The sequence below is a fragment of the Megascapheus bottae genome, chromosome 10, assembly GCF_031878675.1.
Source record: "Megascapheus bottae isolate mThoBot1 chromosome 10, mThoBot2.hap1, whole genome shotgun sequence".
NCBI classification, from domain to species: domain Eukaryota; kingdom Metazoa; phylum Chordata; class Mammalia; order Rodentia; family Geomyidae; genus Megascapheus; species Megascapheus bottae.
This window is the reverse complement of record NC_143518.1, coordinates 44,128,383-44,146,426: the sequence shown is the minus strand read 5'-3', so window position 1 is coordinate 44,146,426 and position 18,044 is coordinate 44,128,383.

Genomic DNA, 18,044 nt, shown 5'->3' with positions numbered 1-18,044 from the left:
CACTGATTGGATTTAGTGGCTTCTCCTGAAACCCATTTCTCAAGAGTCCAGAGGTATGCTTTTCAGCTGTCTGGTGGCCTTTGTTAAACCTCATCTGTGTAGTAAGCATAACGTCTCAACTAAAAGAACATCCTCAAAGAAAAAAATCTTCTTTCAAGGATTAATGAAAAAAATCTTCTTTCAAGGATTAATCGGCCATCTCAAAGTCTGAGAGAAGAAACGTGGACTGAGTTATCTTTTCCTTGGCTAAAGAACCTGTTGAAATGACTACCCTGCATCCTGGCATAAAGGGTTGTCTTTGACCTTCTGTGTGCTGTATTACTAATATATGTACTTAAATAGTAAATGTTGGTTAGGCAGAAATCCAGGAAAAGTTTTTTTTTTCTTTTTTCTAGCATAATAATGAGAATGCCATACCAGGCTACATGTACAGTAACTAATATCACAAGGTGAAATTATTTCAGTGTTAGTTAGAAACTACAAAACTGAAACTCACTTTAGTAAGGAATCAAAAACTTGATAGTTGTGCATGGTGATGCATGCCTATAATGTTAGCACTTAGGTCATTCAAGGAGGAGGATTCAGGCAGGAGGATTGTAACTTTTAATCCAAGGTGAGCTTTTATAGCAAGATTGTGATTCAAGAAAAACAATTGACCAAAGGAGGATAGGATACTCTTAGGGGAGGAACACAAAGGTGCAATGCCTAGGTGCCCCTAAATATTTACTGAAGTGAAATGGAGGAACAAATTCAGCAGTAGGACTCACTAAACTGTGTGTTGAAAATGAGCCATACAACTCATGGGTGGCGACAGAAAAAACTGAGAGTGAGAGAAGTGACATTGTCCAAAAAAGAAATGCATTTTTCATCTGACTTATGTAACTGTAACTCCTTTGTATGGCATCTTTATAATAACAAATTTAAAAAGAAAAGAACCACATACCATTTAGCACCCCTCCCAAAATCATTACAGCGAGCGAGGTGCGGTGGCTCATGCCTACAATCCTAGCTACTCAGGAGGCTGAGATCTGAGGTTCACGGTTCAAAGACAGCATGGGCATGAAAGTCCATGAGACTCTTATCTCCAATTAACCACCAGAAAACTGGAAGTGGCACTGTGGCTCAAGGGATAAAGCAGTAGCCTTGAGCTGAAGAGCTAAGGCACAATGCCCAGGCCCAAAGTTCAAACCCCACAACTGACTAAAAAAGGATATAAAATTCATCTCCTAATGAGGAACGCTCAGAGAGCTGAAAGGGAAATGATTGATATGGGTTAGTAGAGAAGTAGAAGTTTGTCCATTCAGAGGAAAGAGTCCCTTAGGGAAGGATTATGGGTTTACCTCACGCTTTGTATATGCTGGTATTTCTTCTGTGAGACAGGATATTGTTCTGTTTCCTAATCTGATCTTGAACTCTCAGTCCCTCTGCCTCAGCTTTCGAAGTTCAACAGTTACACATACACGTCACCATGTCCAGCTTGTGTGTTCAGTAAGGGAGATACAAATGAGAATGCCTTTCCAGTTCTTTACAAATGGCCAATGTCATTCTTTCTGATGGCAGCATAGAAATCCATGATGTAAATAGACCTCGTCTTCACGATCCATTCATCTACTGAGGGGCATCTGGGCTAGTTCCATATCTTAGCTATGGGGAATAATGCTGCAATGAACATCACTGTGCTGGTAGCTTTAGTATGTCCTTGTCTCTAGATATTTGGGTAAATGCCCAGGAGTGGGATTGCTGGGTCATAGGGGACCTCTATGTTTAGTCTTTTGTGGAATCACCATAATGCTTTCCAGAGTGGTTGGATAAGTTTACTCTTCCACCAACAGTGTAACAGCATTCTCTTCTGACCACATCCCCACCGGCATCTGTTATTAGACTTCTTGATAATGGACATTCTAACTGGAGTGAGGTGAAATCTCAAGGTTGTTTTAATGTGTATTTCTTTTGTGGTCAGAGATGTCAAGCATTTCTTCATGTGTCTATTGGCCAATTTCATTTCCTCTTCAGAGAAGTCTCTCTTTAAGTCTTTATAGCCCATAAGACAGACCCAAAGAGACATAGGCTCCATGGTTTCCCTCATTTGCAACAATTAGTATATGTTTTGTACTCTCCTAACCGAGGATCATAATAGGTCAAAAGCTATGTACATATGTCCATATAGGATGAGACTAAGTAAAATGAACTCCAGGGTATGGAAACAAGAGGTTTGTCTTTGTGATTGTTGTTCTTAATGTACTATGTAAATCTATTTCATTTTCTTCTTTTCCTCTTAAGGTTTATCTCATGTTGTTACTGTATCTGACTTTGGTACCTGGTAACTGTAACCTGTCTGTACATCACCCCAACAATAAAATAAAATTAAAATAAATAATAAATAAAAATAATAAATAAATTTTAAAAAGAAAGCATCTATAGTTGTGATAGTAGCAGAAAACATCCCCAGTATCTACCATGTCTTATTTTAGAAAACAAAAATCACAGAATGGTATACTATGCTATTATTATAAATGGTCAGCAAGACTAATAAACCCAGAAATATTTTGACTTAATGTCAAGCAACAAAAGTAATTTTGAAGTGTTTAAATATCATGACCACAACTACATTAAAAGGCTTATCAAAGTATGTCAGGAAATAAACCAAAATATTTATGCCAGAAATAAAGAGTACATTTCTTTTCTGTTCAAAGATTCATATTTAATGAGTATATATTATATCTGTAATTGAAGCATAGGCTTCTTTGGAGAAGGGGTTACTCATATAGTTTTTCTCTGAAAAGAACTCAAGATACAACCTCTCTCTAGACTTCAATAACTGGGAAATTGGATACTTATAACAACCTCTCACTGGCTGATTGGCAGAGTAAACAAATGAACAAGATAGCAATAATTAATAGTATCTCTTCATGAAAAGCATGGAAACCCACTTCTGAATGAATATATGATACATGATCCATTACACTTCACTTAGAACAAATTTTCAGAGCTCCAAAGTTGAATTACTAGCAGAACTATAAATACATATACATGTATAGACATGCATTATATGTCTATATAGATGTGCTTGTATATATATTTCATCTAATATACATATACATGCACATATTTGTGTATCTATATAATTGCGTCTATCCCCTTTTGGCCTGTATACCCTGAACTTATAATTATGAATAATGTTAAAGTTAGGATTTAACATCAGACAATAGTGAGGGTACAATCCATCAGGGAAAGGGAAATGGGTAATCACTATAGAGTGATGAACTACTTTCAGGTAGCTTGGGATAATAAAACAGTGTTTTGGAGCCACGTTCAAAGTTCAGAGTCTTGAACATATAAGTAACAAGAACTACCCCTTCATGTTTAAGCAACAAAATGGGGAGGAAATGGCATTCTAAGGATTCAATAGTAGGTCTCAGAGGCTAAGAAAAGACAAGACCAGTTATAGGATGGAGATGGGATCAAGAACTGAGATGTGGAAGAAGAATCCTCTACATATATCTTTCAGCTCTCTACCTTTGGAATATCTACTCTTCACAAGCTATAGAAGGCACAACACCTCTCAAATTTAACATGTACACAGCCAGGTTCCCAGACAGAAATTGACCCTTCATCTCTTGCCTAATCCCAAATTTTGGGAGATATGACTTTAAACAGCTCTGGTGGCTCAAGTCCCCAGTACAGATTGGGGCAGAGTTGGGAGTACAGTTATCACTCCTAAACAATGACTGGGCTCCTAAGGCTGTGGCCTTGTGACTTGGGGGGAGAGAAGTATCCAGGAAACTTGTGTGTGTGTGTGTGTGTGTGTGTGCGTGTGTGTGTGTGTGTGTGTGTGTGTGTGTGTCTGTCTGTCTGTCTGTCTGTTGTGAGGCAGAGAGCTGGCTGAACAGAGCAACCCAGCAGGATGCCACAAGAACTGAAAGCATGAATTTACTATTTGTATATAACATACCACCTCCCCTTCCTGTCCCAATGCAAACAGTTCTTGCTGAAGCCGCATTGAATCAGAAAATCACTTATCTAGTTCACCATCTCTGGGTACTACAATCTCTACTCTCCTTGTCAATGGCATACACAGGGGCCATTTGTCTACTTATGTCAACCTGCCAAGTTCTGCTTATGTTGAGGTTTTATAAAGACAATGAAAGAATATGTTGATAATAACCAGAAACACACTAACACATATACTTTATGTACATATATAGAGAAACAGTGTATCATATATATCATTTCATATATATGTATAAATATATATCTCTACTATCTATCCATATATATATATATATGAAAATAGAGGGTAGTTGCAAAAGACACGAGTTGCAAAATCATTAGTATTTTAAGATTTTAAGGGTGGGTACAACGAAGCTGTCCATTCTCATGGGTATAGAAAATGCTAGCTTTACTTTCAAGTACAAGACACTTCGCTTCTGTTAACCTACATCATTGAGTGGTTATTTAAAAGATGAGTATGGACCCTGAAGGATGAGATCATCAATATCATTTTCCTGGAAGCTCTTGATATCACATCTTTGGCCTCCTGTATACTTGTGGGGAGAGGTGTTGGTTGGAGACGCTGAAGAACAAAAATAAAATTTCTGTCTTTTTCCTTTTCAGGTAAAAAGCACTTAAGAATCATGAAGCACACCCAGGGTTTAATTTGATGTGGAGTATGACTCGATCAAATGGCCCTCCAAGAACACAGGTGACCCCATACCTTTCTTTGTGCTAGTTTTATGAATTCCACCTTTTGCCAATAATGATAAATATCCATTTGAGGACAGGGGGCTCTAATTGCTCCAGGAACCATGCTGTAGGCCCTTTGCTATCCTTACAATATGCAGAATCCATTGGCAGCTACCGCTTGAATTAATAACATTTCTCGACACTAGAGAATGCCTATGCCTAAAGTGCACGTTGGCCAAAATGTGTGGGTTCATGGATATTATATGGACTTTCCAGATTTTTCTTGTGCATGTGACCAGGGAAAGAGAAAAGAAAAGTTAAAATAAAGTTTCAGTGCAGTGGCTGAAATCCATCATATTATGTGTCAACTGTAATATATTCCAGTCACTTCTTAGTCCTAGGGGCAGTGCTTGGAACACATTGACCAAGAAGTAAACATTTCTTGGATGAATAAATGAGATTCTTTTAAAAAATCAATAATTGGGAAGGTCAGTTTAGCTATGTTTAACATTCCGTGAGAAATCACAGAGAGCAAAATAAATGATGATGGAAAACTTCACATTCTTCCCAGAAAAGCAAATTCTTTCAGTTTGAACTTTATTCATTATTTAGAAAAGATAGCTGGTAAGAATATGCAAATCTCTACAATTCCATGCCACTCTTTCAGGATGTACTTTCCTGAGCGGCTTGATATTTATGAAATACTAATTTATTTGTAAAATGCCAAATCATGGCCCTTTTCATGTTTACAGCATGAATAATCAATTGTAATCTGACCCAGCTTGTTTATCTTCTTTGAAACAGAACAACTTCCACAAAGTAAGTTGGGTAAGCAGCCTGCTCACCTCACTCAGTCACTGGGCAGAGTTCAAGCTCTGGCCTCTCACCTGTCTGTTCTTTTTGTTATGGGAAGGCAATGATTTGGCTATGATTTAAGTGTGTTCCTAAAAGTTCTTGTGGTCCCTATGGCGGTAATGTTGAAATAGTAGAACTTAAAGAAATAAAAATAAAAGTCCTAAAGGTAGAAAATGAGGCACCTGGTAGATGAATGGATTTGTGCTATCTTGGGTAAGTGAATAAGATCTTGAGTGACTAGATTAGTTCTCAAGAGAGGGAAGATGTGATAAAAAAAAAAAAAAAAGTACACCTGAGGGCCAAGAGTTTGGCCTAGCGGTAGAGTGCTTTCCTAACATGCACAAAAGCCCAGGTTCCATTCCTCGGTACCAATACATAGAAAAAAGTTAGAAGTGGTACTGTGGCTCAAGTGGTAGAGCACTAGCCTTGAGGAAAAGCCCAGGGACAGTGCTCAGGCCCTGAGTTCAAGCCTCAGGACTGGCAAAAAAAAAGAAGTAAACCTGAAAGGTGAACAAATGCAGCAGTGGTACCCACTAGACACTAGGTTGAAAATGAACCATACAACTTGTGAATAGAGATGAGAGGGAAAAACTGGGAGAGAGCATCAAGAAATTAATACCAGCCACGAGTGGCAGAATTTGAGTTGATCAAATGGGAGAGCAGAAGAGTTGGAAAGTTGAGTGCCGAGTTCCCTCATCTACCCATTGTGAACCCATCTTCCCATCTTCCCATCTGTGTTTCTTCCCTTAGTTATCCACTTGTTCATGTAAAGAGACAAAGCTCTTTTTTTTTTTTTTTTTTTGCCAGTCCTGGGCTTGAGCTCAGGGCCTGAGTACTGTCCTTGGACTTTTTCAAGGCTAGAACTCTACCACTTGAGCCACAGCGCCACTTCTAGCTTTTTTTCTATGTATGTGGTGCCGAGGAATCGAACCCAGGTCTTCATGCATGCTAGGCAAGCACTCTACCACTAGGCCAAACTCCCAGCCCCGAGACAAAGCTCTTTTACAGAGGAAAAAATGGTCAGCATTGAGATTAAAAAGCAATCATGTTAAGCCAGACAGACTGGGTTTCCAGTACTTTGACTCCATATGAACCTCTCTGCAAGACTCTGATAAAGATATGAACTTTGCCAAGCTTCCATTTACCATAAAACAGGCATTTTGTAATGCCCACCTTCCCGAAAAGTTACGAGAACTAGATAAGATGATAGATATAAGGCTTTGGGACAGTGACTGGAAACATCTATGTGAACACTTAGTCATTTTCAAGTATGACGCTAGACTTCCTCAAACAGGAAGTGGCTGAGTTCCCTGCATTTATTTCCTAGCTAATGTACCAACAGCAAAGGTATCCCTCTGAAGGGCTCATGACAGATGGATAAGAGCCATTTGAATTGTCAAAACACATGCAGTAATGCAGACAGATGTGCAGAATATGTCAAGTGGTCTGGGAAATGAGGGGCAAAGGTGGCTCCATCTGGGTAAGAGATGGAGAACAAAGGAAGGTCTGGGAAGTCCTCTGAATGAAAGTAAATGGAGCCTCGGGAGGTTTAGAAGGACAGTGCCTTATAGAAGCAACTTTATTGTGCTCCACAGGTCTGTATTTATAGATGGCATATCAATGCTCATTTGCATCCACTTATTTGTTCTTGAGGAAACCTATCAGTTTCATTTTCCATCATACTTTTTTCATTCTTGGTATTGGATGGCAAGGTGAGACAATTGCCACTTTCTCCTTTGTCTCTTCATTGTAGAGACTCTTGGATAAAGGATAGTTTATCTGTCTAGACTATCAGGGAAATTTGACTTCCAAATGGTTTCATCTCACATAAGGGATAACACATCTGGACTAATTTCATAAATAGATGAGGAAGAAAAGTGCGAGGGGGAGAGGAAGATTGTCTTATGCATAGTCACTGTATGGACGCTGCTCCCTGGAAGAATCACCTACTCTTCCTAAGGGAAAATAGAAAATAGGTTGGTTATTATGGAAGTAAGGGTTTCATTCCTTCTTATTTGCACCTTGTTCAATGTTCATTATGTTATCTAATTATTGAAACTGGGATACTTTTTAAATGTGCCTAATGCTTCAGAAATTAAAATCCTAGTATGCTTGATCCCAGAGACTTCTTGTGTGAGTGTATCCATCTCTGACCATAACTAATATATTTTATTTCTCTAACAAGGAGCCAAGTGTCTCCTTAAATAGAGAAATGATCTGGTTTCTTATCTAAGATCTCTCATTTTTTTAACTTGGCTCACAACACTCATTTGCTGGGTCTCACTTTGGTCTCTTACAGAATGAGAATTATATCTGTCATTACTCACCTCATAGTATTGCCCAGGGGGTCTAACAGCAAATGACCTTTGTTATTTGTAAAGCTAGAAACATATTGAAACCTATTAGTGGTACATTGTCACTAAAATGTAAATGACTGACATCGAATCCTACGCTCAATAGAGACAGAAAAATGGAAGTGGTGCTGTGGTTCAAGTGGTAGAGTGCTAGCCATGAACTTAAGAGCTCAGGGACAGCACCCGGGCCCAGAATTCAAGCTCCACAGCCAACCAAAAAGAAAAAAAAAGTCCAGAAGTTAAAATCACACAGCTGCAAGAGAGACAGAAAAGTAAGAGCATGATCTGAATATACTAGCCATTCCCACACAAATATAAAAGAGCCTGAATAAGGTAAAGGCATTTGAAGAACCATGTTTCATCTATTTTTTAAAATAACTTTTGGGGATCATTCTTTCCCAAATGCACTGTGGTATTCTGTACTTACTTTTCCTTGTTTCTAAGATTCCAAAATCCATAGGCTGCTTTAGCCCCAAGTGCGCGCCCTCTCTCTCTGTCTCTCTGTCTCTCTGTCTCTCTCTCTGTCTCTCTGTCTCTGTCTCTCTCTGTGTCTCTGTCTCTGTCTCTGTCTGTCTCTCTCTCTGTCTCTCTTTCTGTCTCTCTCTCTGTCTGTCTCTCTGTCTGTCTCTCTGTCTGTCTCTCTGTCTCTGTCTCTCTCTCTCTCTCTCTCTCTCTCTCTCTCTCTCTCTCTCTCTCTCTCTCTCTCTCTCTCTCTCTCTCTCCCCTCACCCCCTCTCTATTCTCTTATCCCTAGGGAGAAGTTCTTTCCCTTTCCAAATATGTACAAAATTAGCAGCCCAAAGCCTGCAGTGCGGGTTGGCTGAACTCAGGGCTATTCTGGGGCAGCCCATGTGCACGCTGATAGGAGAGGATTAATGAGACAGTCTGCTCATCCATTGCAATTAGAAACAACACGAACTATTCTGGGGTTATTTCTATGCAGGGAACTTGAACTGCTCGTCAGCCCTCCTCACTCAGAGACCTGTGGGTCATTAGAACCATGTTAAATATAGGAGAATCAACCCAGAGCAGCCCCATCTGTGTCGGTGCCTCTGTTTATGCCTGTGCCTTTGCCTCTGAAGAAACTGTAGCTTCCACTAGCACTCCAGGAGCACTTTTTTTTTTTTTTTAAAAAGGAGGATCTAGCTTCAACTTGAAGGATTTTGACATTGCTTAAAGCTAAAAATGCTCTGGCCTTTTGCTCTCACACAGGCTGTCAAATACAATTTAAGAATGAAAAACCATATCAGCCCCAAGAAAGTATCCTGACATTTATGAGCCCTGATTAGCCAGGCCACAGGTTTGCCACCTGCACATGAAAAGAACAAAACAGTTTAGGATGAGGCTATGGACGGAGTACTGTGTGACTGTAACAGCTTATATTTGAACAAGAACAACTAGAAATAAAAAAAAAGAAGCAGGTAGGCAAGGAAGAATGCTAGAACATGTGGCATATGATCCCAGCCCTGACTCCAAAGAGCCGTGGAGACATTAGTCATTATGAAACAAATATAGAGTTGAGTGAGCAGCTTATAGTACTTTGGATTTGTCAATACTGGGTCACTGATACTTTCATTCTTTTGGGGGGGGTGTTTATGCAAATTTTATTATCAGGGTGATGTATAGGGGAGTTATAGTTACATATGTAAGGTTTACTGCTACTTTCTCTGGATTGTGCTGGGGGTGAGCTGAGAAAGAGTAGATGTTATTAGCACCATAGTATAAACCTTAATATAATTAGTCTTTTCTAAAAATTGAGGGTTGGTGGGTAGATTTAGGTATACAGAGGGGCCCTCACAACAGGTCTCAGCAAGCCATCCTGAATTCCAATGGCCCTCACTCTCCAATTACTTCTTTGGGAATGTATCCACCCCTAGGCCTGCTGCTTTAAAAAAAAAAAAAAGACTACAATCTTGTTTGTTTATTTTCCAATCATAAATCTTTTTCCTTTCCTTCTGTTTTTTTTTACTGTATTTCTATAGTTGGATATACAGAGTGGTTATAGTAACATGAATGGATTTGTGCAATTTTGAACCATGTCTCTCTGCCCTTCCATCACTGTTTCTCAGTCTTTCCTTCCTGTCCCCACCCATAAGATAGCCACTTCATTTTCCACATATGACTAGTAAGTATCACAGTTGATTTGTTCAGCCTTGTTTTGCCTTTTATGTGTCTGCCCTTATCATCCCAAATACAAACAAACAAACAAGATAAAAGGAAAAGAAAACTAAAACAGCAACAATGGCAACTAAAAAATGTCTCATTTCCTTTTCGTGGAGTTCATTTCACAGAATATTATTTTGTTTGATCATCTGTACATAGCTACTAAGTCTACGTCCTCCATTCCTACACATAGCCTCCTTTGGCCTCTATATTAATGACCAGGATCCTATTTAATTTACATGTCTCTGTTTTATTTATTTATTGTGCTCATCCAGTGTGCTACTTGTGGATTTATAGGCACATTCTAGTTACCACAAATGAGGGAAACCATACAGCCTATATTTCATTGGCTGTGGCTTACTTATTTTCCAAGTCTTTCCATTTCCTTACAAAATGGTACAATATCATTCTTTCTGACAGACTGGTAGAATTCCATTATATTATAATATATAACATATATGATATATATATCACATTTTCTTGATCCATTCACCCACTGAGGGACATCTAAGTTGATTCCATATCTTGGTATCTATATGCACTAAACTAAAGATAGATAGCCATATATCACCTTGGATCAGAATCAACTCTAAGTGTATCAAAGATCTCAATGTAAGACCAGATACTGTGAAAGCATTACAAGAAGGGGGAGGCAAACGTTAAGCCTACTTATCACCTGGCAAAACTACCTAAACAAAGACCTAGAATCACAACAAATCAAAGAAAGTCTGATAAGTGGGATTATATAAAATGAAGAGCTTCTTCCTAGCAAAGATCACAGCTAGGAAGATAAATAAGACAGCCCACAGAAAGGGAGAAAATATTCATCAGGAAAGGGCTTCATATGTAAAACATACTTAGAGCTCAAAATAAACCCTCAAAAATGTAACAACCCAATCAATAAATAGGCTAAAGACCTAAAGAGAGACTTCTCAGAGGAAGAAAAAAGAATGACCAATACACATGAAGTTTAACATCTCTGGCCATAAAAGAAAACAACATTGAGATTCCACCTCACTCCAGTTAGAATTATCAAGAAAAGTAATAATAACAAATACTGGTGAGGATGTGGCCAAAAGGGAAGTCTATCATATTGTTGGTGGGAATTTAAACTTGCTCAACCACTCTGGAAAGCAGTATGGATGTTTTTTAAAAGATTAAATTTTGAGCTTCTCTATGAATTCCACTCCCAGGCATTTATCCATTGGACCACAAATCAGGCCAAACTAAAGCCACCAGCACAACTGTGTTTATTACAGCACTGTTTACCCTAGCCAAATGAAGTCTTTCAATTGGCAGTTTTGGCACTTTCAGAAAATATGGCAGATATGTGGAACCCTAGGCTTCATCTACTTAATCAAAACCTTCCTTGAAATAAGGTCCCCTGATACTCTGTAGGAAACTTAAGTTGGAGAAACAATCTGAAGGAAGCTCTATTCGTGCTCTCTGTGGGGAGAGAATTGAAAGTCGACTTTTTAGATAAACTCAATTTTACAATGACGTGAGACCATGCACAGCAATACCCTAGCTGTTTAGTTTTGGTTGGGTTTCCTGATACCTGCTCAGGAAAAAAAATATATATTGTAAAACAGCAAGTTTATTGAAGGCAATACACTCTCCATAGAGAGAGGTCTTAAAGGTGGGATTCCTTCCATCCAAAAATTGTGTCAGGCTTCCAAGGAAGCCCTTGATGTCCAGACTAGAAGGCTTTGATGGTTTACAACTCCACCTGTATTTATAACTCAAGGTCCTAAAGGTACGTTTTGGGGCAAAGTCCTGCCTATCAAATTTCACCAATGAAGATTCAAAGGTTCTAGACTGGAAAGACACCTCTACACCACACCTCCGCAAATGGATTCAGGATTTCCATTGGTTTTGGTCAATGAATGCTCTAAGATACACACTCCACTTAACTATAGCCAACTGACTGGCATCCTCAAGCTGGGGAAGTGGTTTGGTGTGTTTTTGCAGGTGTGTGTCTTGTTTCCATTGAAGCCAGGTTTCACTCATGGTAATTCTTCCTGGCCCTGCCAAACCTCTGGGTAGTAATGGAGGGCATTCTGTCTTAAGATCCACATGAGTCTATTTCTGGTAGAAACTGCCTCTGCTTGAGGCTAACTACCCAAGATAGAAAAGAAACCCTGTCCCCTCCCCACCACCACCACCACCACCAGGAGTTTGGGGAAGAGCTTGTTAGATGTAAAGTTCACAATCAGGCATGATATTCTTAACACCTGGAGCGCATTCATAGACCACTTCAGTCCGGCTGTCAGGACATACTCAAAGTCTCCATTTCAGATAACTCATTTGGGCTTTGTTTAGTTCTTGGTGGTAGCTGGTTTATTTTGTTTTATTTTCTAATGGAGGAATTAAATGCAGGGCCTTTCCTGCTATACTAGGCAAATGTTCTACTGCAAGTGTTCTACTACTAAAGTGACATCTCCAGTCCCTTTCAGAAGGCTTTAGGCTAAATTGTAACATATTTGACCAAAAAATGGAAAATATGCTGTTTTTAAGCCACCTTTTATTTTATTTTTTAAAAAGGTCCTGATTAGTGTCATCTAGCATGTCCCAGTTCCTTTCTTTCTTTCTTCCTTCCTTCCTTCCTTCCTTCCTTATTTCCTTCTTTCCCTCCCTCCTTCCTTCCTTCCTCTTCTTTTTTTTTGTCAGTGGTGAGGCCTGAACTCATGGCCTGAGCAATGTCCTTGAATTTTTTCACTCAAGGCTAGTGCTCTACTACTTTGAGCTACAGCTCCACTTTGAGTTTTCTGGTGGTTAATTGGAGATAAGATGTTCCTGCCTGGACTGGCTTTGAACAACAATCCTCAGATCCCAGCTAGGATTGAGTAGCTAGGATTACAGGCATGAGCCACCAGTATCTGACTGCATCTTGACATTTTTAGAGTGTAAATATGTTCACTATGGTTGATTTCAAGCTACCAACTCTTGCTAGCTTACAAAATGCCAGAGTATTTTACAACAAATTTGCTATAGTCTGTGTGAGCCAACTGCAGTACACCATCACCATCGGATCACATAGAACATCCTAAATGGAGGTTGGTCTCAGTGAGTGGAGTCAGAGATTTACTGATGTAGTGGGATGAGAACTGAGCTCAGCAGGATCATCAGTAGTCTATGAAAAAAGGATAAGAGCCTAATGTTTTCCAAGCAAGAGACTAGCTGGGGAAAGAAAACAAAAACAAACGAACAAACAAAAGTCTGAAGTACAATAGAATACTGTATTTGATATAAAGGGAGATGATGGATGTGGTAGAGTTTAGTGTGTCTCCAAAGTCAATAAAATAGCAACTTACTATCTTTATTGTCATCATTTAGACGTAAGAAAACAGGACACACAAGACGTAAGCAGACAGATAGGGCACACAAACAATTGACTGCAATTGGGTAGGGCATCATACAACAGCAAATTGACAGAGTAGGGATATGAATACAGGAAATCTTTCTCCAAGATCTGCCGTATCATTACAAGTATCTACTGCCCTGCAGTCGAAACTGAAGAGGAAGGCCAGGGTCAATCAATCCATGCAGAACACAGAGAAATTTGGAAATGACTTCTAAGACCAATACCAAATGTATTCTTCAAAGGATCTCTCAGCTGGCAGTTGCTATGCCAGATAAGATAACACTGGGGAAATCGATGAGAAATATAGATAATCTCATCATCATGAATGTGCTTAAAGACGGACACGCATTTACATGTGGTTTCTGAAAGTTCACGGAAACCCTGACGTCCAGTGGTCTTCACCTTTATGCTCCAAAGAACACAGGAAAAGAGCCTCTGTGGGCTGTAGCTTCCTCTTCTGTATTTTTTATTTGTTTCTGTCCATCGTGAGGCTTGAACTCAAGGCCTGAGCACTGTCCCTGAGTTTCTTTTGCTCAAGGATAGTATTCTACCACTTGAGCCACAGCACCACTTCTGGCTTTCTCTGTTTATGTAGTACTGAGGAATCAAACCCAGGACTTCATGCATGCTAGGCAAGCACTCTACCACTAAACTACATTCCCAGCCCATGTCCTCTGCTGTCTCTTGCCTGTTTCTGTCATAGATAGTTTTCTGGATCTGGTTCTTCTTTTTCTTCTTCCTCTTCTTCTCCTCCTCCTCCTTCCCCTCCTCCTCCTCCTCCTCCTTCTCCTCCTCCCCCTCCTCCTCCTCCTCCTCCCCCTCCTCCTCCTCCTTCTTCTTCTTCTTCTTCTTTTTTCTTCCAGTCCTGAGATTTAACTCAGGGCCTGAGCACTGTCCTTTGACACTTTTGGCTCAAGGCTAGCCCTGTACCACTTGAGCCACAGTACCCTTTCCAGCTTTGCTCTGTATATATAGTACCAAGGAATTGAACCCAGGGATTGGTGCATGTTAGGCGAACACTCTAGCACTATGCTATGCTCCCAGCCTCAGATGATATTTCTGTGACAGAGGCATTTGCTCTTCCATTTAGAACCATTTGCCCTTCTGTACAAAAACCCCGTTTGTAGGGTTGCTCACCATTTAATTACTTTCTACTATCTGAAACAGTTAGCTCATCGAACTCCAGATATTTAACAGCTAGTTCTCTTCAGCTGTGTGAGTTTTAATGAGTCAATATATTTTTGTGTAATGGTATTAGAAAAAAGCTTATCATAAGGCTCATATGGCTACTGTAGCAGACAATGCCCCCAAAGGTCTACTTTTGTTGTTGTTACTCATCTAACTTAAAGTTGTCCCTCCTTGTTTTAGATGAAAGTGTTGGGAGTAAAAGGAAGGACAATGCCAGGATTGATGCCAGAAGGGCAGCAAAATAATTATTATCATAATTGTAATATCCTGCATCTTCAAAGAACTTATAACACATTTTTGAATCTCCCTTTTAAATTCAAAAGTGTTTATGAAGAAAGCAGCGGAACTAAATTAGGATTTTATTCTGAAATGTAATTCAGTACATGAAAAATGACTTAAGAAACTGAATTAGTGAAAGACAGGTGGATATTTAATGACATAATACCAATGAATGGGTCTTACAAGAAAGCATTTTTTAAAAAAGCCCAAGGACAGGGCCTGAATTCTAGCCCAGGACTGCAGTAGCCTTGAGCTGAAGAGCTCAGGGACAACGCCCAGGCCCAGAGTTCAAGTCCCATGACCAACAAAAATGATGAGTTATGGGATATAAAACATCTGTCACACATTAGTGACTTTAAAAATCCTAGTGAAAAGTCAGGTGCTGGTGGTTCATGCCTATAATCCTCGCTACTCAGGAGGCTGAGATCTGAGGCTCACAATTCAAAGCCAGCCTGTGCATGAGCAAGTTTGTGATACTTTTATCTTAAATTAACCACCAGAAAGCAAGAAGTGGTGGTGTGGCTCAAGTAGTGGAGTTCTAGTCTTGAGCTAAAATGCCCAGGCCCAAAGTTCAAGCTCCACAACCGAAAAACACCAAACAAACAAAAAAATGAAAGCAACAACAACAAAGAAAACTTAGTGAATACATATTGCACAATACATATAGTTAGTACATATTGTACCAAATTAAGAAAAGTAAAAGAAAGGGGTAGATTGGGAAGGAGAGGTGAGAATGTTAGAAGGTGATAGTTGTGGAATGACAACTACTTTGTACAAGTACCTAAGATAATACAAAACACTTTTTTAAAAAATCTATGTTGTTGAAGGCTGAGCTAGGTAACATAGGTGGACAGACTGTACAGATCTCAGAAAACTAACATTTCCTTAGGACCAAGAATACAGGAAACCATCTGATAGCTCTCCTCTTACCTTCTTTTCTCCCTTCCCAAACTTGGTTTGGAGGCCAGAGAACTGTTAAAACATGAGTCTTCCATTACACAATATTTGAAGCAATATTTGGAGGAAGTTAATGTCATTGGTTTCTTCCAGTCACTTAAACATGACTGTCTCCCATAGGTTATTTCCCATGTATTGGCTTTGTTGAGCAAAGTGAACTGTGGTGAAACTGAATTCTTTTCCCATGGGACCTGAGCTTATATTTGTGATTCACGGAATACACACATTCCATAGTCACTGAATATGGAATATTATAGTTTACATGATTTAGAAGATGTGCAGCTCTCATCCAGGCTCCTTGGAATACTAACTCTTAGAAAACTAGTCTTTCCATGTCTTAAAGAAGCCCAGGCTTCTCCATAGCATGGTCACATGTTAAGGAGCTGCAGTTTCCAGCAGACAACCTCGACTGAACTCAAAGACAATGAGAAAAAGTACTTGCCATAGCAGGGCACCAGTGGCTCACTCCAGTAATCCTGGCTATTCAGGAAACTGAGATCTGAGGATTGTGGTTCAAAGCTGGCCTATTCAAGTGGTAGAGTGCTAGTCTTGAGCTGAAGAGTTCAGGGACAGCACCTAGCCCCAGAGTTCAAACCCCATGACTGACAAAAAAGAAAAAAGGTACTTGCCAGTCATTTCAGTAAGCCATTTTAGTGGTGTGTTCTCCAGTCCCAGTCAAGATGTATATAGCTGGGTGCTGATGGCTCATGCCTACAATACTAGCTACTCAGGAGGCTAAGGTTTGAGGATCACAGTTCAAAGCCAGCACACGCAGAAAAGTCCGTGAGACTCTTATCTCCAAATAACCACCAGAAAACTGGAAGTGGTGCTGTAGCTCGAGTGCTAGTCTTGAGTTAAAAGAGCTCAGACAGAACCTAGGCCCTGAATTCAAGCCCCATGACTGATCAAAAATAAAAAAGATGGCTAAAAGAAGTATTTCTTTTTCTAGTGAGTTTATGATTTGTGATGACTTGCTTCTGTTAAATGTGCTTGAAACAAACTAAAGTGCAAAGCTGATAATTTTTTATTGTCTTAAGTTACTAAGTTCTGCAGTAGCCTGTTATATAACAACAAGGCACAGGCCCTAAAAATTTGTGAGGAGGGGCTGGGAGTAACAGAGTGCTTGCCTAGCAGGCACAAAGCCCTGGCTTTGATTACTCAGTACCAGAAAAATCAGGAAGTGGTGCTGTAGCTCAAGTGGTAGAGTGCTAGCATTGAGAAAACCCCAAGGATAATGCTCAGGCCCTAAACTCAAGTACCAGTACTGGCAAAAAAAAAAAAAAAAAGAGAATTAGTGCCACGAATGGGGACTGCATCCAAATCCAAGGCTAGGATATCATCCTCACAGCCCTTTACTTCACTCATATGGCTTACGTAGAACATTCAGGAATTCTGAAGGACAGTGGGACTTATTAGATTTCAGACTGCTGCTGGTTCCAAATGCAGCTGCTATTCCAGATGTGGCTTGATTGAGGGATCAAATTAGTATCATTCCTGCAACCTAATAAGTAACTATTGATCTGGCAAATACCTTTTTCTCTATACCTGTTATCAAGACCAAGACTTAGTGAAGTATATCTTGTGGACCAAAATATATGTGACTGGATTTTTTTAAAAAGTAGTTTTATGAGAACTTAGTTAAACTTATTTATGTTTCCTATGATTGCTTTTCTGCCACAATTGAGTAAATATGATAAGAGAATTGTCTTTTAAAGCCTGAGCTGTTTGATTATCTGGCTCCATATGGAAAAATCTTTCCTGACTCCCAGTAAAGGCCACTAGAAATAATTTGTGCTCAGGGCCCAGGAGCATAGCCTACTGGTAGAGTGCTTGCCTAGCATGCATGAAGCTCTGGATTCAATTCTTCAGTACTACATACACAGAAAAAGCCAGAAGTAGTTCTGTGGCTTGTGGCAGAGTGCTAGCCTTGAGCAAAAGTGCTCAAGGACAGTGCCTAGGCCTTGAGTTCAAGCCCTAGGACTGACAAAAATAATATTTGTGTTCATTATTATGGTAGTACCAGTAATCTGTTCACCTTTACTCTTCTGCCTCAGGACTATTTTAACTTTACCTGTGTCATAATCTAGCCCACAGGACCATCCACTAGACATCATAAAGATTCGCTACATTCATGATACCATGGTGACTGTACCTAGTGGGCACAATGAAATAGCTAAGGTACACAGGCATTGTAGCAGACT